Raw genomic sequence first — 23,666 nt, 5'->3', positions numbered from 1 at the left:
ATTTTCTGAGGAACCACCAGACTGATTTCCAGAATGGTTGCACCATCTTGCAATCCCACCAACAATGGAGGAGAGTTCCTCTTTCTCCACATCCTTGCCAGCATCTACTATCACCTGAGTTTTTGATCTTAGCCATTCTGACTGGCGTGAGGTGGAATCTCAGGGTTGTTTTGATTTGCATTTCCCTGATGACTAAGAATGCTGAACATTTCTTTAGGTGCTTCTTGTCCATTTGAGTTTCCTCAGTTGAAAATTCTTTGTTAATCTCTATAATCCATTTTTTTTAAAGATTTATTTATTTATTTTTCTCTAGATGAGTCACTATAGCTGTCTTCAGAAATACCAGAAGAGGGCATCAGATCCCATTATGGATGGTTGTGAGCCACCATGTGGTTGCTGAGAATTGAACTCAGGACCTCTGAAAGAGCAGTCAGTGCTCCTAACCTCTGAGCCATCTCTCCAGCCCTACTCCATTTTTTAATAGGGTTATTTGGTTGTCTGGAGTTAATTGCTTGAGTTCTTTGTATATATTGAATATTAGCCCTCTATCAGATGTAGGATTGGTAAAGATCTTTTCTCAATCTGTTGCTTGCCGTTTTGTCCTATTGACAGTGGCCTTTGCCTTACAGAAACTTTGCAATTTTATGAGGTCCCATTTGTCAATTCTTGATCTTAGAGCATAAGTCATTGGTATTTTGTTCAGAAACTTTTCTCCTGTGCCCAAGTATTCAAGGCTCTTCCCCACCTTCTCTTCTATTAGTTTCAATGTATCTGGTTTTATGTGGAGGTCCTTTATCCACTTGGACTTGAGCTTTGTGCAAAGAGATAAGAATGGATCAATTTGCATTCTTCTACACGTTGTCCTCCAGTTGAACCAGCACCATTTGTTGAAAATGCTGTCCTTTTTCCACTGGACAGTTTTAGCTCCTTTGCCAAAGATCAAGTAACCATGGGTGTGTGGGTTCATTTCTGGGTCTTCAATTCTATCCCATTGATCTTCCTGCCTGTCTCTGTTCCAATACCATGCAGTTTTTATCACTATTGTTCTGTAGTACAGCTTGAGGTCAGGGATGGTAGTTCCTCCAGAAGATTTTATTGTTGAGAATAGTTTTTGCTATCCTGAGTTTTTTGTTACTCCAAATGAATTTGAGAATTTCTCTTTCTAACTCTGTGAAGAATTGGGTTGGGATTTTAATGGGAATTGCATTGAATCTGTAGATTGTTTTTGGCAAGATGACCATTTTTATTATATTAATCCTGCCAATCCATGAGCATGGGAGATCTTTCCATCTTCTGAGATCTTCTTCAATTTCTTTCTTCAGAGACTTGAAATTCTTGTCATACAGATCTTTCACTTGTTTGGTTAGATTCACACCAAGATATTTTATATTATTGGGACTATTGTGAAGGGTGTCATTTCCCTAAATTTCCTTTTCAGCCTGTTTATCTTTTGAGTTGTGGAAGGCTACTGATTTGTTTGAGTTGATTTTATAGCCAGCCACTTTGCTGAAGTTGTTTATCAGGTTTAGAAGTTCTCTGGTGGAAGTTTTGGGGTCACTTAAGTATACTATCATATCATCTGCAAATAGTGATATTTTGACTTCTTCCTTTTTTATTTGTATCCCTTTGACTTCTTCTTGTTTTCTAATTGCTCTGGCTAGGACTTCCAGTACTATATTGAATAGGTAGGGGGAGAGTGGGCAGCCTTGTCTAGTCCCTGATTTTAGTGGGATTGCTTCAAGTTTCTCTCCATTTAGTTTGATGTTGGTTACTGGTTTGCTGTATATTGCTTTTGCTATGTTTAGGTGTGGGCCTTGAATTCCTGATCTTTCTAAGACTTTTATCATGAAGGGATGTTGAATTTTGTCAAATGCTTTCTCAGCATCTAGTGAGATGATCATGTGGCATTTTTTCTTTGAGTTTGTTTATGTAGTGAATTACATTGATAGGTTTCCGAATATTGAACCATCACTGTATTCCTGGGATAAAGCCTACTTGATCATGATGGATGATTGTTTTGCTGTGTTCTTGGATTTGGTTTGCTAGAATTTTATTGAGTATTTTTGCATCGATATTCAAAAGGGAGATTGGTCTGAAGTTCTCTTTCTTTGTTGGGTCTTTGTGAGGTTTAGGCATGAGTATAATTGTATCTTCATAGAACGAATTGAGTAGTGTTCCTTCCGTTTCTATTTTGTGGAATAGTTTGAAGAGAATTAGTATTAGGTCTTTCTTGAAGGTCTGATAGAATTCTGCACTAAAACCATCTGGTCCTGGGCTTTTTTTGCTTGGGAGACTTTTAATGACTGCTACTATTTCCTTAGGGGTTATGGGACCGTTTAGATGGTTTATTTGCTCCTGTTTTAACTTTGGGACCTGATATCTGTCTAGGAAATTGTTCGCTTTATCCAGATTTTCTATTTTTTTTGAGTATAGGCCTTTGTAGTAGGATCTGATGATTTTTTTTTAATTTCCTCAGTTTCTGTTGTTATGTCTCCCTTTTCCATTCTGATTTTGTTAATTTGGATACTGTCTCTGCACCCTCTCTCTAATCTGGCTAAGGGTTTATTTATTTTGTTGATTTTCTCAAAGAATCAGCTCCTCTTTTTGTTGATAATTTGTATTGTTCTTTCTGTTTCTTGGTTGATTTCTGAGTTTGATAATTTCCTGCCATCTACTCCTCTTGGGTGTATTTGCTTCTTTTTGTTCTAGAGCTTTTAGTTGTGCTGTCAAGTTGTTAGTGTATGCTCTCTCCAGTTTCTTTTTGTAGGCACTTAGAGCTGTGAGCTTTCCTCTTAGCACTGCTTTCATGGAGTCCAACAAGTTTTGGTATGATGTATCATCATTTTCATTAAATTCTAAAAAGTCTTTAATTTCTTTCTTTATTTCTTCCTTGACCAAGTTATCATTGAGTAGAGTGTTGTTCAGTTTCCACATGCACGTGGGTTTTCCATTGGTTTTGTCGTTATTAAAGACCAGCCTTAGTCCGTGGTGATCTGATAGGATGCAAGGGATTATTTCAATCTTTTTGTATCTGTAGAGGGTTGTTTTGTTACCAATTATATGGTCTATTTTGGAGAAGGTACCCTGAGGTGCTGAGAAAAAGATATATTCTTTTGTTTTAGGATGAAATGTTCTATAGATATTTGTTAAATCCATTTGGTTCATAACTTCTGTTAATTTCAAAGTGTCCCAGTTTAGTTTCTGTTTCCATGATCTGTCCATTGCTGAGAGTGGGGTGTTGAAATCCCCCACTATTATTGTGTGAGGTGTAATGTGTGTTTTGAGCTTTAGTAAAGTTTCTTTTATGTACGTAGGTGCCCTTGCATTTGGAGCATAGATGTTCAGAATTGAGACTTCATCTTGGTAGTTTTTCCTTTGATGAATATGAAGTATCCTTCCTTATCTTTTTGATTACATTTGGTGGAAAGTCAATTTTGTTTGCTATTAGAATGGCTACTCCAGCTTTTTTCTTGGGACCATTTGCTTGGAAAATTGTTTTCCATCCTTTTACTCTGAGGTAGTGTCTGTCTTTGTCACTGAGGTACGTTTCCTGTATGCAGCAAAATTCTGGGTCCTGTTTGTGTATCCAGTCTGCTAGTCTGCATCTTTTTATTGGAGAATTGAGTCCATTGATGTTAAGAGATATTAAGGAAAAATGATTGTGGCTTCCTGTTATTTTTGTTATTAGAGGTAGAATTATGTTTGTATAGCTATCTTCTTTTGGGGTTGTTGGGAGATTACTTCCTTGCTTTTTCTAGGTTGTAGTTTCCTTCCTTGTGTTGGCATTTTCCATCAATTATCCATTGAAGTGCTGGGTTTGTGGGAAGGTATTGTGCAAATTTGTTTTTGTCATGGAATAGTTTGGTTTCTCTATCTATAGTGATTGAGAGTTTTGCTGAGTATAGTAGTCTGGGCTGGCATTTGCGTTCCCTTAGGGTCTGTATGATGTCAGTCCAGGCTCTTCTGGCTTTTATAGTCTCTGGTGAGAAGTCTGGTGTAATTCTTATAGGTCTGCGTTTATATGTTACTTGATCTTTTCAGCGTCTATAGATAACATTCTGTGGGACTCCATCACTTCCCTGCTGCATAGTGAGTGAAAAGGAAATTGAAAACCAACCTATAAATGGAGGAAAACTAGAGATGGAATAGGGTAAAATTCATAAGAGAAGAAGGAAGCTTCAGAAATCTATCAAGGGCTGGAAATAGGGACTACTGGGAAAGGCACCTGCTTCCAAGCTCAAGGACCTGGGTTTGAGACGGGATCCCACATAGTAGGAGAGAACCAACTCCAGGAAGTTGTCTGCTGAGAGTCATAGGCCTGCTGAGACACGCATATACCCACATATGTATGATAGCATTCATGTGCATATGTGTGTGTGTGTACATCCATGCATGTGTAAAAAGAAGTCAAAAGGAAATATGAAAAGAGATGAGAGTTGTTTGTTGAGCTTGACTGACATGGATTTTAATCACCAAAAGCTTTTTTCACAATACAATGTGGTTTAATAGGGTACTGACTCATCTCCCCCAAAATGTTTTTTAAGATTTACTTTATTTTTGCCTGCATGAATGTATGTCAGTGCACCATGTATATATGATGCCCAGTGGGTCCCCTGAAACTAGAGTTACAGCCAGGTGTGATCTGTCATGCGGGTGCTGGGAACCACATGTGGGTCTTCTATAAGGGCAACCAGTGCTCAGATACTCTGAGTCATCCATCTTCCCAGCTCCTGTCACTTGTGTTTGAAGAGTTTTCTTTGTCTTTGGCAATCTTCATTCACTCACAGATGGTCTAGTAAAGTTGCATAACTCTACTGATATTTTAATTAGAATTCCCTTATTATTTTGTTTGAGAAATATACTACTTTATAATGATTAGGCTTCTCTTTAAGAAACATATTGTGTTCCTCTGTGTAGAAAGTGTCGCTTAAATTACCTGATAAAGTTCGATAATATAAAAAAGTTACAGCACATCTGCCATTAGCATGACTCCTACGTATTACTTTTCTGGTTGTTGTGAGTGAGTTCTCTTTTCTGCCTCTGTGACACCATATTGTTTTCAATAAAAAGTTTTATTTTTTAACTAACAAATAAAACATTAATTTATTTATTTATGATATGTAAGTTAATGTTCTGATATATGTATATGTTATAGAATGACTTAAACAAATTAACCTTTTGTATCTTGCTTAGACTCACTGATGGTGAAAAAATTTTAAATCTAACATGTTTGCCTCCCAAACACTGGGACTATAAGCAGTTACCATGCTCTCCAGCATTCACACGGCTTCTAGGAAAGCTGAATGCAAGACATCATGCTTATGTGGTGGGCATTTTACCAGCTGAGCCATCTCCCTAGCCTGATTTCATTCAGTGACTCTACATACATGCATGTGTGTGTGTGAGTGCATTTGTGAGTGCATTTGTGTGTGTCTGTGTGTGTGTGTGATTTCTTTATCCATTTATTCACTGACAAACATTTAGGATGATTTCATGATATCTGTTACTTGGATCAATGGGATCATTTTGTTAAAATGGATATGCAGATACTAACTTTCATTTTCAATGGATATCTAATAGTTGCCCCTTTTAACCACAATGAACACATTCTACACCCCCAGCAAATGCTTGTAAGTGCTGAGCCTGATGAAGACACTCCTTAACTTATTATGGGTTCATGTCAATGAAACGTAGTAACTTGAAAATGTATGTAATACATATAACTTACCAAGCACCATGCTCAGCAGTGGAGTAGGCACCGTGGTAGGTATTGTTTACGCCTATGATAATTCACTTATTGGAAGCAGTGCCTCGTTAGGAGCCATCCTAAGTGTCATGACAAATATCATGGGAGTAGTGTTACTTTTGAAATTCACAGTGATTGTCATTGTAATTAGAAGAAGGTTTAAAGACACCTGTAGGATATTTGGCATAATCCTAACACCTCCCTGGGTGTGTTAATTTTGCATAACAAGATTATGAATTTAAAGAATGCTGCTCTGTTGAGCTTTGATGCTACAGATAATGCCTCTAAAATTATACATGGCCTGAGGTCAGTATTTCCATTTTGGTCAAACCTCAGGAATGGCATATATAGCTTTATCAGGCTAGCCCTTCTTGTCCTGGGAATACTTTCATTCCTGCCCATTGTGTTAAAGCTTATCTTTAACAACATCAGCATGTTGGCAGCCAAAGTACATGGCTTGAACCTGAAAATGGACCCCCAGACAGAGTTATCAAATTAACAGGCTGGCAAGCCAAGGATGGGTAAGATTCTGCACAGAGCCTTACCAACCTAAGACAGAAATGCATAGCTGTTGATAATGCATATTCCACGATGGGTAAGGAAGGCATTCTTGTCAGAATGACCTAAGACAGGCTCAGTCTTGTTAACGTTAAAAAAAAGTGGGGGAGAGGTGGAGAACCTTTGGGACTGCTTGGCAAGAATCTGACATGAGCCAAGGACAAGGAAATGGGCTACTTGGCAGGAATATGACATTAGACTAGAACAAAGAAGTAATTTCAGGTAGGAATCTAAATCATAGGCTACAACAAAGAAGTAATCTCAGGCAGGAATCTAAATATTAAGCTAGAACAAAGAAGTAATTTCAGACAGGAATCTAAATTTTAGGCTAGAACATGGAAGTAGGCTTCAGACATGAAAATGACCTTGGGCTAGGACAGGGAAGTAGGCTCAGATACTTTGGTCATCCTGATAAGCCTTTAGAAACAGTGATAACGGGAGTGTTTACATAATTGGGTTTAATGTCTTGCTTTTTCTTTGACTATTTGTGTTTATTGTATTGCTTGTTCCTTGACTATCTGCATCTATTGTATTGCTAGTTCCTCAACCTAGAACTGACCTTAATACGTGCATGTAATCAAAATGGTATAAAAGCATAAAGAAAGAGGGGGTATAGGATAGGGGGTTCTAGGGATGGGAAATGGGGAAAGAGGATTTACATCTGTATTGTAAATAAATAAAATATCCAATAAAAAAAAATAAGGAAGCAGTGCCTCCTTTTTGCTCAGCATCACAACCGTGTATTATATTGCACCTTACTATCCTGGAAAGATAAAAAATTTAAAGCTGGGCAGTGGTGGTGCACACCTTTTATCCCAGCACTTGGGAGGCAGAGGCAGGTGGATTTCTGAGTTTGAGGCTAGCCTGGTCTACATAGTGAGTTCCAGGACAGCCAGGGATAAACCCTGTCTCGAAAAACCAAAAAAAAAAAAAAAAATTAAAGTTTGAAATATAGTTTCTGGCCAGGCAGTGGTGGCGCACGACTTTAATCCCAGCACTTGGGAGGCAGAGGCAGGCGGATTTCTGAGTTCGAGGCCAGCCTGGTCTACAGAGTGAGTTCCAGGACAGCCAGGGCTACACAGAGAAACCCTGTCTCAAAAAACCAAAAAAAAAAAAAAAAGAAATAAAGAAAGAAAGACAGTTCCTGATACTCAAATTGCTTTTGTACCTCTGTAAAGTAGAAATAATTCTAAGTTCAACTGTCATAAGCTGGAGATCAATGTGCACACTCTTTCCTATGCAAACCTACCTAAAGGAAAGATTAAGTTATATACAAGGCACCATCTGAGCTTAACAGCTTTGTTATAACCCAGTGCATTTATAAACGCTGCATGTGATGACAGTTACTTACACCCAAATAACAATTTTTGAGGCGCCCTGAGTAATGGAACCACAGGAAACAGCATTGTGGTGGGATGCCTTTCTCAACAGCCTAGGATGGCTATGAGGGGGAAGCTCTGGCTTTTACTTGTTTGGGAAACTGCCATACTGTTTCCCATATAGCTCTGCTAATTTATGTTGCATTCGAGTGTGCAAGCATTCCCTTCTCTATGTCCTCTCCAGTGTTTGTCATCATTCATCGTTGGGAAGGCAGCCATTTTAACAGTTGTGGAGTTACCTCTGTCTGCAGTATTGATTTGCGTTTCCCTAGAGGTTAGTCATGCTGGCAATTCATATATCTTTGACCATTTGTACGTCTTCTCTTGAGAATCATCTTTGTTTTTGTCAGTGTCTGTATTTTAACTGTCTTGATTAAATTTATTCCTGTTGTTTTATATTGCCTTTGTAAATGTTGAAAATTGAATTTTGAGGACAGTTTATTTTGTTGTTTGCATTCCTTATACGTCTGGGGTTTAAGTCCTTATTAAAGAATGATTTACAAATATTTTCTCCTGTTTTGTCTTCATTTCCTCCCTCCATTTGCTCAATAGAGCTTTTTTTGTATGACATAATCCTACTTATCAATTTTTGCTTTTATTGCCTGTGCTTTTGGAGTTATGTCCAAAAAACCATAACCCAGATTCATGTTATAAAGGCTTCCCAGTGCTGGCTCTTAGTGTTATTTGTTTGTTTTGTTTCTCTAACATGGGATCTCACTCTGTAGTCCTAGATGCCCTGGAACTCATGATGTAGAGCAGTCTGGCATCCACGTCACAAGAGCTCAGCCTGCCTCTGCCTCCTGAGTGCAGAGGTTAAAGTTGTGGGCCACCATGCCTGGCTACAAGGTAACTTTGTAATTTTCAGGTCTTATATTCAGAGTTTATAAAACCGTTTTGAATTGCTTTTGTAGATACTATGATTTCATTACATGTCGAACATCCAGTTTCCCCAGCAGTTTATTCTGTGTTCTCTACATCTTTGCTGAGGACCAGTTGATAGTGTGTGAATTTGTTTCGGAGTCCTCTGTTCTGTTCCATTCATCTGCTCTTCTGTCAGTGTGGATATTTTCATGCCAAGCACTATGCTGTTTCAGTCTCCATAATTTTGAAGTCAATTTTGAAATCTGATGGTCTGATTCTTTCGGGTTCTTGGTTTTGTTCTATCCTTTTGGAGGAGGTAGTGGTGGTAAAGCTCTGTTTAAGAAATCTTTGACAGCCGGGCAGTGGTGGCTCATGCCTTTAATCCCAGCACTTGGGAGGCAGAGGCAGGTGGATTTCTGAATTTGAGGCCAGCCTGGTCTACAGAGTCAATTCCAGGACAGCCTGGGCTACAGAGAAACCCTGTCTCGAAAAACTAAAACAAACAAACAAACAAAAAACAAATTCTTGACTATTAAGTGTCTATTGACTCCATACAAATTTTAGGATTCACTTTCTACTTTTGTGGAAAATATTGTTGAAATTTAATTGTGGCTGCATTAAATCTGTTTTTTTAGTAATATGGGTGTTTCAATAACACTACTGTTCTAATCTTTGAAAATCAGCTATTTTCTAATGTATTTACATCAGTTTAATTCACCAGTGTCTTGTGGACTTTTATTTTCTACTTCGTTTGGTTAAATTTATTCTTAATTTTTAAATTTACTTTGTTGAGTTTATAAGTTAAATTTTATTCATCACTGGCAGTGTACTGTTAGTATATAGTGATGCTATTAGCTTTACTATATATTAGTTTGAACAGTTTTTTGTTGCATCTTAGGATATTCCATATAAAAGATCCTGTCATTCACAAAGAGTCTATCATTTCATATTTAGTCTAGAAGAGTGTTGCTTTTAATTCCCTCTTTGGAGAAGACAGGTCAAGCGTCAGAGCTGGGACCTGGCTCCCAGCATAGGTGATATTCACTGTGCTCAGGGTGTCCGACTGAAGACCCCAGTCAAGCTTTGTTAGGCCCAGTGTTTGCATCTGCAGCGTTCTGTTTTTCTTTCTTTTAAACATGTTTTTGTTTGTTTGTTTGTTTGTTTTTTCTTTATGTGCATTGGTGTTTTGTCTGCTTGTATGTTTGTGAGGATGTCATATCTTGGAGTTACTGACAGATGTGAGCTGCCATGTGGGTGCTGGCACTAATAAATATAGGAAAGCTAATTTTTAAAATCAACATATAAAGTTCATAGCATCACTGTGTGCAGAAAACCGCCAGTGATGAATGACTTGAACTTGAGTCCTCTGGAAGAGCTGTCAGTGCTCTTAACCCCTGAGCTGACTCCGCAGTCCCTCGGAGAACTTACTTTGCACATTTCAAAATAGCAATGTATATTTTACACCAGTTGTTTGTATTTGGCTGTGTTTCTTTGGTCGGTTGGTTAGTAGGTTTGGCTTTATTTTTTTTTTCTCTTTCTCTCTCTTTTTTAGGCAGATTTTTGTTGTGTAGCAGGCTTCACATTTGTCGTGATCTTTCTACCCAGTGCCCTGTGCTGGGTACAGGTGTGCACCATCAAGCTTGGCACGGCTCCAGTTTTAGTGTTGGCATTTAAAATGTAGTTTCATTATTTGAGGCACTGTCTCATCTCTAGTCTCTTCTAAGCCATGATTCCTACCAAACAGGAACTGTTTTTTTTTTCCCCCCTTTGAGGTCCAAATAGCACCAGTCTATTGCACTGAATAAATATTTAATGGAGATTGAATGTTTCCTGTCTGGTAGATCAATTACTTTTGTCGATTCTCTAAGGAAAGCACTTTTTTTTTAATATCCTGCAGTAGGCTAAGGAATTTGCTTTCTTTGGTATTATTATTTATACAAGGGGTTTTTTTTTCAGTGATATAGTTTCATGTTTCTTAGGCTTTTAGTTACATGCTTATTCTCATTTAATATGTATGGCTGGAATTTTATGTCATCTCAAAATATAAACCTCAGAATCATCAATCTGAGAGCACAAATAAAATTATTTCCTAAAAGAATTGCATTTTCTAGAATTTTTGGTATTTAAGGCTATGAAAATAAAGTATAAAAATGTTTGCAGTAGAATTTTAATAGAAAAAATAAAACACCTAAGACATAAATTATTATTTACTGTTAGTTGGCAAATATTTGCATTTCTTGAATTAGTCACATTCTTATTTAATTATTGGTCAGATTTCTGTTAAAGCATTAGATTTAAATTAAACACATTTTCTCTTTGGAGTATCTATGAAGTTAGTGAAAGAAAGAATTTGTAGGTGTTCTGTACAGCACTGCTTTCTGGATGAAACATGGTGGACAAAATCACCAACTCACGGCAAATCTGACTGTGACACAAGAAAAAAAAGACAAAAGCCAAGTGATAGTGGGACACAATCTTAATCTCAGCAGAGGCACGTGGATCTCTGTGAGTTCAAAGCCAGCCTGGTCTACACTCTGAGGAATCCTGTATCCAATAAACAAACAAACAAACAATTAATGAATAAATGAATAAATAAATAAATAATGAATGAATGAACAATACATAACTAAAGAGACACAGAAAGGTACTAGTTGGGAAGAAGAAATCGGCAATAATGGGTGATGGATAAGAGTATGAATATGATATAATACAATCTATACATGCACGTAATTGTCAAAAATAAATGAATTTAATTAAGTAGAAAGTTTTCAATTTGTGAGACTATTACCACTGTAGAAAATTTTCTGTGCATGTTGTCAGTATGGTGTTCAGATGGAATCTATCAGTATCAGCTAGAAAATGGAAGTCATTTAAATAAAACAGAAAAATGAATGGGCAGAAAAAGTGTACACTTTCTATTATTTTTTCTGAGAAGAACATTGAACAATATTGTGTCATGAGTAAGTCACACCTGGTGAAGAAATATCCTTTATTTGTAAGAAATAATCCCATAGTGATTAGCATATGACAACCTGATTTAAATAACCATTTCTGTTGTCCAGGGCTTGTTTTGCTTGCAGCACAATGGTTTGGTAACAAAGTGGCAAGTCAGTGGAGTCATAATGAATCTCTTACCAGTTTTTAGGTCTTTTTGACCCAGGAGTTTGTGTCCTATGAAATCTTTACTTTTTGGATTTGTTAAAATACTTTACAGCGAGCAGATTTTAATTAAATTGATACCATACTGATGGAAGTTGGATAACATTACCCAAAGGGAAGAGATACATGGGGATAAATTGGAAAGAGCTTAAGAAGTTCTGCTAACATTTGATGCAAGTGAGAGGAGCAGCTACGTTTGAGAAGTTTCTTCCTGTTCCCAGTCAAGAGCAAGTAGAATCTGCCCTTTACCCCTAGTGTCTGCAATGTTGTTCTTCTGCCTTGTGATATCATTGTCAAGAAAATGTGCCCGAATCCTAAGTGGCACATGTTCTTGCCTATGGTTGAAGAAGCCTGTAGGTTATTTGTAAGGTATTGCAGATTCAAGGCTGCAGAAGTGACAGGGGGACTTAGGGAGTACTCTTGTCCAGGAAGGGAAGCTTCCCAGACATTACAACTCTTGTCTAGGAGCCAAATGGAAGATAAATCACCACTGGCCACCTCTTCTTATTGAAATGGTTCAGCCCTGGCCTTTAACTGGAGGATCACAGAGTTTTGAAGTGCAAATAGGATAGTGAAGGGTAAACCCTTTTAGGACTTCATGTTGATGGATTTTCCCGAGTGGGTTTCTAACCCTGACTGTGATCTGGAAGCGACCCTGAAAGAAAGAAAAGTTTTACTTTGTTTTTGATCAGTCAAGCAATAAGAACTTTTCATAGGGGTGTGCTTTCTGTGCATGCGTATGGGTTTCCTGCACATGTATATTGGTCTTGTTGTCTTAGACGAAGATAATTTAATTGGATCTTTTGGGACCCCTTTGCAGAAGTGCTGTCATTTGAAGGTCACTTCTCTCTTGCTACTAATGCCCAAGTTTGAGAGTACTCAAGGACATCATGTTTTAGGAGAATTACACTGAGCCGGTTCATGGTGGATAAAGTCTTCTACAAGATGATACTCACTCAGTAATTCCAAGTTGTACACATTCATTCTGTTATTTTGTATATATTTTTTGCCAGCCTTTAAAATAAGAAATTCTAAGAATATAAAAAAAACTGTATTGTGGTATTTATAAAGATGTCAAAGTAACAAAATAGGAGACACAGAAATGTTTAAATAAGAAGTGTTGCTTCATAGAGCTAATTCTGTTTATTCTCCAAATAATATAAGCACAATGGATAAAACATCTGTTAAATTTCATGGTGATCTTTGGAATGTAAAGATGAGGGGAATCATTACAGACTACAAACTGATTGCAATTTTAGCACTATTTAAAGGCTTTATATGTGAAGATTTAAAAAAATAAAATATTTTACTAAGCAAATACTATTTCCTATGCTCACAGTTCATAGAAATGCTGTTGATGAGCCTGGCCTTGAACATTCTGGCTCTTTAGATGTACCATAGATGTTTGTAGTATTTGTCCTTTTTTTGAGAACAACATATACTTCTCTATAATAGAGGCTTACAACTGTGTCTCTTGATATTTGTTATAAAAATGGATTGTTAATCTGACATTGATCACAGTGTTTTAACTGAACCTAGAGAGTCAATTAAATTCCTTTAAAATTTCTTCATCCTGGTATTTAAATTTCAGAGGTATACTTATTCCCATTGTATTTGAAATAAGAACAAAGCCCCAGACTCTAGATCAGCAGAATCTCCTGTATGTAGAGCCTCCGTGCTATTGGTTTGTTAGTGGGAGATGTTCACATGACCTCTCCTTTGTGAGAAGAGAGTCTGGAGCCCTTCCCAGGATGCTCTCCTGTTCACTATCTTTTTAAACCCAAGTTGGAGGTTGTCTGATTAATGAATGGTGAGCTTTTCTAATCTGAGCTATGCATATTGTTGGCATTGTGTCACATGTTGCTTTTTAATTTCCGATGTGCCTAATGTGTTTTTAATTTGCAAAGCATGAGTGTTCCTTTCGTAGCAGTAGAATAGAGTCAGCATTTCTGAGTCCAGATATTGCTTTATGCAAGCAAGAAGGGTCAGACTGAATTGAAGCCCTGGGTTTCCTTCAACACACATGTCAGTGAATTTCACTTTAATTATTGCTGAATAAAAGAAGACACTTGAGAAAGCCTTTTCTTCCTAAGACCATCTCTTGTCTCTTGGCCAGTGAATTGCCCCAATATAAAAGCACAGGGTAAAATGAGTTACAGAGGGAAGAGGCAATCCACAAATGATCACTCTTTTCTGCCTTTGATTGTGTCAGATTGTGTTGTGTGTGTGGCAATTGTTTTCTTTTTCACTTAGAAGAGGTTTATGGTCCAATGTCTGTCAAGTCAGAGCCTGTCCTAAGGTGGCAGTTGTATTTCTCTCTGAGTTCCTGGAGGTGATGGTAAGCCTTTGTTCACCCAGCAGTATGCTTGCTCTGGAGAGCATCTGCCACTCTACGCATTACAAGATGGATGGGTCTCCAGTGAACTGCTGGGGGAAGCAAATGGTGAAAACAAGAAAAGACAAGAGGTTTCGGGGTCTGCAGAGGACAGACAACAAGGAAACACTTAGAAATCAAGAGCGAGCTGGGCGATACAGGAAGGGAGCAGGGATGAACCCGTGTGGCTCTATAAACATCTTGGAGCTCCGAATCTTTCAGTGGCTTGTTGTGGTCTGAGGGAGTGATCTACGTCATGGTAACAAGTTTATGCTTCTGATTTCCAAGGGGGGGGAGAAGGAGAGAGGGAGAGATGAAGAGAGGGAGAGGGAGAGAGAGAGTAAAGAAATAACAATAATGGTAAGGATGGTTTATGAAGATTTTGCTTTAAAAATTTAAAGAAGCTAAAAATTGAACTTTTAGCCATTTCTGTTTACATTCTCTCTTTTGCTTTTCCCTCCTTTCTGTTTCATAAGAAACTGACAACTTGAAAAGTTTTGGCCATGTACCAAATATCCTCAGTGTTTTCTAAACATTTTTTGGGGGACTTCTGCTGGGGAGTACTGAGAGTTCTTCTGTCTTAATGGAGGCTGTTGGGGGCGGGGGAGGGGGTTAAGTTGTTTTAAATTATCTCCAGTTTCATTTAATGGGTTCTGTGATGGAAGAAAATATATATGTATATTGTATTGATCTGTCAGCTGTTGGAGGTTTTGTATTTTACACGTTTTTTGTTGGTTAATGGTCACAGTGTGTAAATCCTTACTCATGCGAAGTCCCTCTTGTGGGACAAGAGAGGGAAGGAGATCTGCTAGGGATAGAAAAGGGGAGAAGAAAGAGCAGTGTACCCAGAAAACAAAAAAATGATTTCATCAAACATTTTGGCTTTGTCTAGGAAAAAGCCCATTGTTTGAAAGGCGGAGAGATTAAGATGCCTGGAAGCTTTAGCTATACACAAGGTGGAGCCTTTCCTTCTCCGCGGAGTAAACAAGAGATGAAAGCAGAGGAGTGACAACAAAGGGTCAGGTCCTTTAAGGAAATGTGTGCAGCCTGAAGAGGGGTCTGTGGCCCAGGGCCAAAGGTCTCAGCTTTAAGTGTAATTAGAAGAAAATACAAAAATGTCATTGCTGGCAGGTGAACTATGCAGCACGTGGCTAAAAATTAGCAATTTTAGACTCCAAAGCTATTGGAATTGGATTATTGACCTTTTTGAAAATCATTAAGGTACTTGGGGAGTCAGACTGTTCTCGTTGGCACTAATGTGGTTTGACCTCATTGACCATATGGGGTAGTCCTGGGTTTGGATTAGGTAGGAAGCCTCTGGATTCTGAAAGATGTTATTTGTTCATGTGTCAGTGGGAAGTGTGTGATCGTGATTCTTCTTCTGTGAAAAGGCATTCTTCCAATAAGGAGAGGTTATGATAAACATTTTTATCCCCAAATCTGAAATGTTTCTTTTCTGCCTTTAAGTTGACATAAAAAGAAGTACAAAAAGATTTTAACATGACTTCAAGTATTTTAGTATTATAAATATGTGTACCACACTTACTGCACTTATACATTCTTACAGAACTAAGACTCTGGTTTTCTTTTTTAGACACAGTAAAAGTTCAAAGTTATGTATAAAAATTAATGACAAGTTCCTTTAATTCATTTAAGGCCTTTGCAGCTTTATCTTATTTTTCATGCAGTAGTTTATATCAACCATAACCTAGTTGGCAGAGAGAATAATAGGCACATTATTCAATCTACTGTAGATAATTAAAATTAACTTAATACCTCCTAGAAATACACTGCTCAGAAAGCTAGGAAATAGCTTTTTCTCTTCCTGCAATTTTTCTTCCTGGAAATCATTAAAGACTCTCAAAAAGTAGAAAAATATTATTTCAATTATTAATTACATTTGATCTTTTGTATTTCTTTTTGTTTTGTTTTTGTTTTTGTTTTTTTGCTTTGTTTTGTTTTGTTTTTTTTTTTTTTGGTTTTTCAAGACAGGGTTTCTCTGTGTAGCCCTGGCTGTCCTGGCACTCACTCTGTAGACCAGGCTGGCCTCGAACTCAGAAATCCGCCTGCCTCTGCCTCCCAAGTGCTGGGATTAAAGGCGTGAGCCACCACCACCCGGCTGTATTTCTTTAAATAAATTAATTTTAGATAAATATCATGGATTGTAAAATTCCCAAATATCTTCAGATAAGAAACTTGCCTTGTATTAATTCCATTTCCAAGAGAGAAGTGTTCTGTGGACTTTTAGTGTGATGGTAACACTAGCTAAAAGTTGCTCAGCTTGCACTAAGATTTAAAAACAATTTCTTTTGAATACATTTGAATGTATATTGGAATGTGGTTCTCTGAGGAGTTCGGGAAGAGGAAGCATCTTTTCTTTTTCCCATTGGAACAAGTACAGAATTAGGTAGGACTTCTGTGATTTAATAGAATTTTGGGTAATATAGATTATTGTATTGTAAAATAAAAGGCACTTGGAAATAATTTGTGTTTTTATGTTTTCATAGGTGTAAAGAAACCTTAAGAAAGTTCTAATCTAGAACAAGCTCCCAGAGATGTTGACTGCCTAAGTTAACCATGAACATGATTTTAAAATGTTAATATATGAACCAAGGTATTGTATGATTATATTCTCAAAATTTTCATGATCAAATCCATTTGGGGAAGTTAAGTTACAGTTTAAATAAAGCATTCGATCCTTATGCTAACTAAGCAGATGTTTATATAGACCCCTCTCTTGTTCTTTTTCATCTTGTGTGCCTACCTGCACTTCGTTTTCTCTACTCATTCAGTAAAACTTACTCCAAAATACTTTTTTCTCCCAGCTAGCTCTGTATTTCCTATCAACATAAACTGGAAAAAAAAATGAATTCAAGGACTAAAGAGAAAGCTCATTGGTTGTAAGTGCTCACAGAGGGTAGATGTGCTTGCTAACCACTTTTCTAGAGGACTAAAATTTTTCCATCACCTACTTTAGGTGCTCCACCAGAAACTCCAGGTCTAAGAGATCTTCCACACACACAGACGTGCACACATATACACCTAAGTAAAAATACATCTCTTAACATTTCCCTCTTCACCTTGTTTTTTTTTTTAATTCTTTGAAAATTTCATCCTGTGTACAGCATGTCCTGATCATGCTCACCCTCAGCCCCTTCCATGATGCATTTTTTGGTTCCTTTTTGGCAATTGTAATTTTCTTTCAAATCGTCTGATAAGAGACTTCTAGACTCTCAGTTATGCAGAAAAACCCAAATTGTATTTACGAATCACATATGTTTAAATTTTATTTCACATGCTAATGTTCTGAGACCTGTGTTACAGAGGTCTTATAGGATGTGTTGGCTTTATTTTTAGAAGATTTCTAGCTCAGGGGAAAAGGGTGATACAGATCATCCTCTTCCCATAGCAAGGAAAAAAATGTTAAGAATTGAGAATTTAGGGTGACTATTATAGGTGAAGCTTGGCTTTATAAGGAACGTACCCCAAACTCTCTTTTCCCCTTTGGAAGTTGCAGTCTGTTTAAATAGCTGGTGTTTTCAAGCGAGGCCAAAGATCTCTTCCTCTTTTATGACCTGCTGTATCCCTTTGAGGCCATAGAGAACAAGAGGGTCATGGCCACTTCTCCATGGTCCCTGTTTGTTCTCTCAAGATGACCACGAAGACACTGAAACCCAGTATTGGCTCAACATCTGGAAAGCGGTCAAAGAGAGGGAGGAGGTAGGAGAGTGAGAGAACTTGCATTCTGTTTCACCAGGTGCCAGGAGGAAGCAACATTAGCCTTTTTGATATGGGAGGTAAATTCTGTGGGCCCTGGCATTAGGCTTCAACAATTGAAGAGGTCAAAGGACAGCTGAGCCGGGTCAGCGAGACACCATGGGGTGTATTTTGTTACTTAGTAAAAGGAGCAGCCTCCTAAAACCTTAAAGGATTCCCTTGAAAAATCTGTGTTGTGAAAAGGTTTTATGAGTCTCGTGGCAGTAACCCCTGATTTATCTGAGGAACGCTAGCTTTTGTCTAATGGAGGATAATCCTCACCAAATGTTGTCGAGGACTCAGACTCAGCATAGGTCTGAAAGAACAGTTAGGATTTCAAGTGGACTTGGCTTTCTAGAACGTTTATCATTTTAATGTTTCTGTCGCAACAAAGAATTTTGCACTGTGGAAATATTGCCTTTTCTTTTTCTTGGAACAGAAAGCAGTTAGGGTAATGCTGGGGCAGGGAGCTGGTCACATTAATTTCAAAATTATTCTACGTGCTTCAGACCTTTCTAATACACAGAGAACTATTAAACCTTTTTCAAATATCAAAACCTGCTAACTCTAGAATGTTGTCTTTAAATTTATTTTTATTGCATTTATAAACGGCTTACATGGCATGAAGTATGTTTCTGGCTCACAGTTTAAATTCTTTTTAATTATTATTATTTTCTGTGTGTACGTGTAGTCTGGGATTGAACTCAGGGCCTGATATATGCTAGACAAGCACTCAACCACTGCGCTACAGCTTTTAATTTTTACTGACTTTTAATTTCAACTGTTAAGAGTTGGCAGAAGGGAACTATGAGCTGATGACTAACATCAAATCCTCCACTTTTCCCTGAAAAACAGACATGTTTTATATATACTGTATCAGGAAGAGAAACTCAGTGTGAGAGGAAAGAATAAAAGTGTTTTATTGTGTAGCCCAGTGGCAGAGCACTTGGCCAGTGTATGTGATACCCTGGGTTCTATCTCCAACACTGACAGACAAAGGCAGTACAAAGGACTCTCTTTGAAAGCAGTTGGAAAATCAGGGAGGGATGTTTGTAGAGAGGGCTCTTCTTGTTGGATGATTTGTGAATACGTTTAAAGACGTTAGCCTCCTGGCAGACAGGCAATGACAATATTTTGATATTCTACTTTATACATCATGCATATATACATATATAGAAAGAAGGCATATGTGTCAATATAAAATATTAATATAGAATAATAATATTAAAAAAAAACCTTGTGTATGATAAGCCTTGTTAAACACTTTTACTAATTTGTAAATTAGCTGTTGCGATTAGTGTATTTATTAACTACAGACAAACAGCGTTTTTCAATCCTTTTTTCAGTAATGACTCCTATTCAGGGAACATGTATTCAAGACATAACCTATTTTCTCAAGGTTAAAGTGCCTTTCAACAACTAATTTAGAAACCTGAGTACGGTGGCTGATAACTGCCTAGAGAAAACACACAGCTGTTTAAGTAGCATTGAAATTGCGGCAAATCTGACAAGTGCAGTCAGCAGAGTTAATTAAATAAGGAAAGACTGATGGGGAAAGAACATCGAGGTGGGAGGGAGAACACAGGTTGTGGGGCATGGGGGGATAAGAGGGGAACACGGGGTGGGAACACTGGGGGGGGCAGGAATAGGGATGGAGCAAAGCAAGAGCTCCACGAGGAGGGTCACTTGCTCTTCTCTGTGACATGGTGTCCCCTCTCCTAGTGTGTCCTCCCAATTAAACAGTGTGCTGCCTCGCAGCTGCACAATGCAGGTGCTTTTGTAAGAAGCCCCAAGCTCACATCTGGCTGGAAAAAGCAAGTGTTTGATGATAGGGTCTAGGAAGAGTGATCGAATTCTGGCACTGAACTACAATGTGATTTGCTGGCCTTTGATGTACCTGTATATTACTATATTACTATTTTACTATTTTACTATTTTACTATTTTACTATTCCTACTTTGAACCTGGATTTCTTTTCCCTCTTTGCACTGCTTAATTCTTACCCAGGTGCATGCTAAGGGGACTCTGTTTCTACATTAAATTACCCAGCCTCACTCAAACCAAACAGACTGTGCAAGTCTTTAATGTGTCGTTACTTATATATCCAATGGGTTAGTGCTCCTAGCTCACTTTCTACACAGTCTTTTAAAAATCAAATGGGGATGGTTAAATAAGAGAAATTAAGCAAAAAAAAAAAATCATTATCTTTGCCTTTGTTGCTTGCTACACTTTCAAAAGTACCGACTGACATTTAGAAAGTTGTTTTAGTAGTGTCTTTTAAATTACATTTGCATTTGGGAAACTCGTTTTTTGCCTCTGGAGCTTTATGCAGATTTTAATCCCCACAGAAGTAGATCCTCCAAAATCACAGAGGTTTTGAAATCTGTCCATGACAGTCCTGATGGATGTGATGACCCACACTTTGGAAGCATTTCTCATTATTTAATGTTTTTTGTTCTGGATTATTGACTTTTCTTCCTAGTGAAAAATTGGTCTCTGGGGACATGGTGGAGCTATTGCTGCTTCCGACACTCTGCTACCTTGAGTGCAGGCAGTTCCAGAGTCCTGACAAAATGGTTTTTTCTTACAGAAGAATTTCTGGTATTTTAGGAACGAAAATAAAGGTTTCGAGTAGGAATACTGTATCCCCTTGTTACAAATTGGAGTTCTGCTTCATCTTCCTATGATAGTCTTCTAATTGCTATGAAATCACCAGGTGTATCACAGTAGTTCTGTGGTTCTGTCCATGGCTGAGGACCATTACACGATCTACTGAAAACAGTAGAATTTAGAATTAAGTTACTAAGACTGCTTTAAGAAAATGCCAGTACTTTTGGCTTCAGAACCTGTCAAAATAGACATTCCCCCATCCAAAGGTACAAAAGACTGAAGCATCATCTGGGTTTCTTTTTCATTGATTTATTTATTTATTCACTTTGCATCTTGATCGCAGCCGCCCTCCTCCCAGTCCCAACCTCACAAGCCCTCTCCCCTTCTCCTCAGAGAAGGGGAAGCCTCCTTTGGGTACCACTCTTCCCAGGGACATCAAGTCACAGCAGGACTAAGTACCTCCTTTCCCACTGAGGCCCAACCAAGCAGTCCAGCTTAGGAAAAGGGATCCTTTGGCAGGCAACAAAGTCAAAGACAGCCCTCACTCCAATTGTTAGGGGACCCACATGAAAACAAAGCTTCACATCTGCTACAAATGTGTAGAAGACCCAGGTCCAGCTCCTGCATGCTCTTTAGTTAGTGGTTCAGTCTCTGTGAGCCCCCTTGGGGCCAGGTTAGTTGACTCTGTAGGTTGTCTTGTAGTGTCCTTTACCCCTCCACCTTGTTCAATCCTATCCCCTACTCTTCCCCAAGACTGCCTGGGCTCCCCATGATGTTTGGTTATAGGTCTCTGCAACTGTGTCTGTCTGCTGCTGGATGAAGCCTCTCAGGAGATAGTTATTCTAGGCTCCTGTCTGCAAGCATAGGAGAGTATCATTAATAGTGTCTAAGTTGGCTCTTTCCCAAGGGATAGGTCTCAAATTGGGCCAGTCCTTGGTTAGCCATTCCTTCAATCTCTGCTCCATCTTTATCCCTGTGTGTCTTGTAGGCAGGACAATTTTTAGATTGAAGATTTTGTGTGTGTGTGTGTGGGGGGGGGTTGATGTCCCTCTCCCTCTACTAGAATTCCCACCTAGTGAACCATTGTCTTTTAATCTGATTGCGTTTTCATATCTTTAGCGAAAAGGATGGATTTGAAAATGTAGTAAAGCACATTTGTTTTGAATGCATGTTTAGTTTTGTACTATATTGGAATTTGCTTAGAAAAAGATAGTATTGCGTCAAATCTGCTTAATATACAATTATATAAGATACAAAAATTCAGTCTCCCTCTGCTCCCTCAATTCTGGTATCACATGATATCTACCCATCCCAAAAACTCACAATCAAATAAGGGAGTTAAACAAATACTCAACCCAGCTAATACAGGTAGTTAAGGGTAACAAATATATATTTAAAAGAATAGACACAGCTGAGATTTAGCTCAATAGTAGAGCACATAGTTAGCACACACAAGGACTGGGGTCAATCACCAGCATCAGTAAATAAGTAAATAATAAAACTCTAAGACCCAAAAGAGGTCGAACTGTGCATGTGTGTTTGTGTTTAGTTTGGGCTTAAAGGATCCATATGAGGGGCTGGAGAGATGGCTCAGCGGTTAAGAACACTGACTGCTCTTCCAGAGGTCCTGAGTTCAATTCCCAGCAACCACATGGTGGCTCACAACCATCTGTAATGGGATCCGGTGCCCTCTTCTGGTGTGTCTGGAGGCAGGCAGCTTCAGTGTACTCATAAAATAAATAAATACATCTAAAAAAAAAAAAGGCTCCATATGAACCTAAAAGACCCTAGCTTGGTGTGTTTGTTTGAGAGCCACATATCTCTCTCAGTCTGTCCTGAGCTATAGCCTTAAACCCATACTGAAGATGTTAGTAAGAAAGAGCATATAATCTACAGCACAACAATGCTCCCTTTCCTTCTGAAAAATCAAATTGTACTGCTGGAAGGAGCTTGGGAAGGTGTTCAAGCTCATAACCGAGCTCTCTGAACCTAAGAAGTGCTTCGTCTCACACTTATTGCCTATGTCCAGTAAGATGGCTACTTGGCACATGTAGCTGTTTAAATTAAGTACAATTAGGAACAGTATGCAGCCACAATAGCCATATTTCAGGTCTTGGCCATCACATGTGGCTTACAGACACCATGTGCTGAAGCTGAATACACAGAACATTCCTGTCGGTCTGGGATGTCTGTTGAGTAGCACTTGTGCCAAATGTTATTCAGGATTTTTTTATCTGGTATAAAATGTTTTAACGAATTATATATAATGGTAAATAGCAGGTTTTGGAGTTTTTATATTAATAGCTATATGTGACTGAAGCAGAAACCTAGAGCCTGCTGTAACACCCAACACGCTCAAAGGAGTGTTTGTCTTCTCTTAGTAATCCTAATGTAGCCAATGCTGAGACACCAAAACAAAAGGCAACCTTTGCTGCTAACTCTTTATGTACATGAGCCTATATAGGCGCTTTATATAAGACTTTATAGATTCAAAATCTCATTTAGTCTCATAAAAACTAGGAGATTGGCAGTCTTGTCCCCATTCCACAAATGAGAGATGAAGTAGGCAGTGCCACCCAGGAAACTATGGGGGAAGGAATGAACTTCAAAGCCTATGTGCTTGACTATGATGTTCTCAGTAGTGAGAGATGGTAATGATGGATAGTGTCAAGTGTGGAAAATGTGTGACAATGTCTGTAAAAACAGAGGGAACAATCCAGTAGGTTGCACAAAGCTGTCTCTTTTTCTGTGCTATCAATAAATTCTGCCTTTAAAATAATCTCAAAACCCCTTATGGTCCACCCCACTAAAAGGACATCTGCCTTCATTTTTATCTCTCTCTGTCTCTGTCTGTCTCTCTTTGTCTCTGTCTCTGTTTCTCTGTCTCTCTGTCTCTCTCTGTCTCTCTGTCTCTCTCTCTCTCTCTGTTTTTCTCTGTCTCTCTGTTTTTCTCTCTGTGTGTCTCTGTCTGTCTCTGTCAGTCTCTTTGACTCTCTCCATCTCTCTCTGTCTCTCTCCGTCTCTCCCTGTCTCTTCCCCTCCCCCTCTCCCTCCCCCTCCCCTCCCTCTTCCCCCTCCCTCTCCCTCTCTCCCTCTCCCTCTCTCTCTCTCTCCCCCTCTCCCTCTCTCCCTCTCTCCCTCTCCCTCTCTCCTTCTCCCTCTCTCCCTCCCCCTCCCCCTCTCCCTCATCCCTCTCCCTTTCTCCCTCTCTCCCTCTCCCTCT

The 23,666-nt window shown here is 38.5% G+C and overlaps 1 protein-coding gene across 1 annotated transcript in view; it reads left to right on the top strand.

Annotated features, from left to right (window-relative positions):
- Greb1l (GREB1 like retinoic acid receptor coactivator) overlaps nt 1-23,666 on the top strand; it is a 247,506-nt gene that overhangs the window by 118,873 nt on the left and 104,967 nt on the right. The window contains exon 2 of the mRNA XM_028759515.1: nt 16,585-16,691. The gene's annotated coding sequence lies outside the window, so the exon portion shown is untranslated. The remainder of the gene's footprint in view (nt 1-16,584; nt 16,692-23,666) is intronic.

This window comes from Grammomys surdaster, unplaced genomic scaffold, assembly GCF_004785775.1.
Source record: "Grammomys surdaster isolate TR1022 unplaced genomic scaffold, NIH_TR_1.0 126298, whole genome shotgun sequence".
Classification (NCBI taxonomy): domain Eukaryota; kingdom Metazoa; phylum Chordata; class Mammalia; order Rodentia; family Muridae; genus Grammomys; species Grammomys surdaster.
Note: the sequence above shows the minus strand (reverse complement) of the source record. Positions and strands in the feature narration are given on the sequence as shown.